Below are 3384 nucleotides of genomic sequence, written 5' to 3' on the forward strand. Positions count from 1 at the left end.
AAAGTTTAGGGCCACTTTGACTAAGACTAGGTATATTTGTTTTATATGTGCATCTGGTATCTTATCTTAATATATTATTTCTGAATTTGTATATTCTTTTTTCCTTCATAAAGAAACCCTATGAAATACACTTTTGTGGTCTGCAGTGTGTGGAGAATGGAGTTAGATGAGACAAAGGAAAGTGGATGCAAGAAATAGGACCCAAAGGAAGCTGGATACTGTATGTCATTAGGTTTCACGTGGGATAGATCTTTGAACCAATGCAGCCAGGTCAGCTTTAAGGTCAGAAAGATCTAGGAAGAGTTCAGGAGAGTGCTTCATACTAGAGGTCTGTAATAAGGAAGTTTTAGAAATGTATAGAAAAAAACAATTCAGAAGGGGACATAAACAAGTGGAATAATTTTGTTACTACCTTGTTACATTTTACATATAGGTTGATATAAATTTATATATTTATGCATATATATCACAGATACACAAAAGATATAGATCATAAATATGTTACATATATACATGTATTTTAAATACCCAAACTGTATGTAATGGAAGTTTACTGTTTATTATATAATGCTTTTTCTTTTGTATATTGAAATGTTTATAGTTTTTAATGATTGTTAAGAACACTGTGAAAAATAAAAGTTAAAAGAAAGCAAGCATTAGGTATAGACAGTAATATAACGGGGCAGGCCTCTAAAGGCCAAGAATGTTTAAGGATATGGCAGATTTTGAGGTTCTAAATAGGCAAAGAGGAGTTAGCCACTGTAAAGAAGAGTACCTAAAGTCTCTAAGTCCAAAGTCCATGAACTGCATATGGGCAGGTAGTGGATTCTAAGTAGGCACTCCCAAGCTAATTATCCAGGAGTTCAGCACAAACCACAAGGAACAGACAGGTAGCAGGTTTCAAGTAGTCAGTCTAAGTATCATTGTCCAAAAGTACAGGGTAGGTGGGAGGTGATAGACAAAGAGCAACTTTCAAGTGGACAAGCCAAGATCAATGCCCTTATGAACTGGGAGGGCCTACAAAGAGCACACCAGGGTTATAACTCTTGGCAGCAGGGCAGAGGCTGCCTGTTCTTTGCCCTAGTTTAAGGTATGCTACATAACTAGACTGGGCAGCCAGAGTAAGCCAGGGTTCTACTGACGCCTGTGATTTCTGCTAACGGCAGCCATGAAGACAAGTTATGTCACAGGACTCTAGATTTAGAACTGGGCGAATCAGTGGGGTTTTTTTTTCCTACTTAACTAAAGTCCTTCCTTTGCCCTCTTCTCTCCTCCAAAAATTCTAGAAGATTGGCAGGGACTTTGGGGAGAGCAGAATATTTGGTATTGATAAAAGACTCAGGCCCTTTCCGCACTGTCCTGAAGAAGGTTCCACATGGCATTGTTTTTGGTTTCCCTCCTAACTTTAAAGGGAACCTTTCACCATGTCTGGAGCCCTAGATATCTTGCAGATGAAAAAGGAGGATGTCATCAAATTCCTTGCTGCAGGAAGCCATTTGGGTGGCACCAATTTGGACTTCCAGATGGAACAGTATATCTACAAAAGAAAGAGTGATGGCTTCTACATCATCAATTTGAAGAGCACTTGGGAAAAGCTTCTGCTGGCATCCTGTGCCATTGTTGCCATTAAAAATCCAGCTGATGTTAGTGTCATCTCATCCAGGAACACTGGCCAGCGTGCTGTTCTGAAATTTGCTGCTGCCACTGGCGCCACACCTACTGCTGGACGTTTCACACCAGGCACTTTCACCAGCCAGATCCAGGCAGCTTTCAGGGACCTTTGCCTCTTAGCGGTCACTGATCCTCGGGCAGATCACCAGCCTCTGACTGAAGCACTGTATGTTAACCTTCCAATCATTGCATTGTGCGACACAGACTCCCCACTTCACTATGTGGACATCGCCATTCCATGGAATAACAAGGGAGCTCACTCGGTGGATCTGATGTGGTGGATGCTGGCCTGTGAAGTCCTACTTATGCGTGGTACCATCTCCCGTGAACATCCATGGGAGGTAATGCCCGATCTTTGCTTTTACAGGGATCCAGAGGAGATTGAAAAGGAAGAGCAGGCCGCAGCTGAGAAGACAGTGACAAAGGAGTTTCAGGGTGAATGGACTACACCTGCCCCAGAATTCACTGCTACTCAACCAGGGATGGCTGATTGCTCTGAGGGAATACAGGTGCCATCTGTGCCCATTCAGCAGTTCCCTACTGAAGACTAGAGTGTTCAGCTGGCTACTGAGGACTGGTCTGTGGCTCCTACTGCTCAGGCCACTGAGTGGGTAGGAACTACCACAGAGTGGTCTTAAGTTTTACCCCAGATTTTCTAATACTGTTGGAAAAATGCTGATGGAAAATAAACATTTTCTTACCAAAAAAAAAAAAACTTGGATATCAATCAGATGAGTGTTTGAGATCTATTAGTAGAGTCCAATCTACTGGGTGGAAGCCCCTAGACTGAGTCCTTCCAATTTTAATTGTATTCCTACAGATAGTATGAATCACCATGTGGTTTGGGATTCAACTGAGCTTTCTTGTCATCCTCCCACAAACTTACATCCATTTATATTCACTCCTGGAGGAACAACTTGGCTAACAGCAGGTTTCAAGGGTCTATGGAGTGATATCACACATGCACTCAGATACTGTAATTAGTTTTCCAATTGATATATTTGATTTTACTCAACAAGGACTTCCCAACTAACACTGCAACAAGCCCCCTTACAAAGTACATTTACCAGATTTGGGAAAGATGGTAGCATACTCAGATGCCAAGGATCCCAGATCCCTCCTCCCTCTACTCCACCCCCTTCCTCAACTCTCCATTATAGCTTAGAGATTCACAACTGTACAAAGAGAAATACCTCTAGACTCCCCCAGCAAACCTCAGAATCTACAAAGGAATCTCTAGAGTCCTACAGAGATCCTGGGATAGACAAGTTGGGACAGGTCCCAGGAAAAGCACAGAGGGCAGAGGGCAGGCATTGGAGCCTTTGGGGCAGTTACAACCCTCCCTGCCTGATGCTGGCATCACCGCATTACACTTTTAGAAAACTCTAATTGTTAGGAAGTTATTCCTGACATTAGGGGAAAAATTGACCTCTTTGCAACTTCTACCTACTGACCCTGGTTCTGCTCTCATAAGCACAACAGAACAATTGCAGCCCTTCTCCTACAGGGTAGCCCTTTAAATGCTTGAAGACAACTGTCATGTTCCCCAAGTCCTCTCTTTTCCAGGCTAAACATGCCCAGTTCCTTCATCTCATCCTCCTATGTTATGGACTCAAGGTCCTTTACCGTCCTGGTTGCCCTATCTGGATACTCTCCCACTTATCAATGTCCTCCTTAAGCCTTGGTACTCAGAACTGAACTCACAATTGGTTT

The 3384-nt window shown here is 42.8% G+C and overlaps 1 pseudogene; it reads left to right on the forward strand.

Annotated features, from left to right (window-relative positions):
* Positions 1–1424: 1424 nt before the first annotated feature.
* On the forward strand, positions 1425–2313 carry LOC110198175 (small ribosomal subunit protein uS2 pseudogene; annotated as a pseudogene).
* Positions 2314–3384: the final 1071 nt, after the last annotated feature.

This window comes from Phascolarctos cinereus, unplaced genomic scaffold (genome assembly GCF_003287225.1).
Source record: "Phascolarctos cinereus isolate Bilbo 61053 unplaced genomic scaffold, phaCin_HiC Scaffold_2;HRSCAF=192, whole genome shotgun sequence".
NCBI lineage: Eukaryota > Metazoa > Chordata > Mammalia > Diprotodontia > Phascolarctidae > Phascolarctos > Phascolarctos cinereus.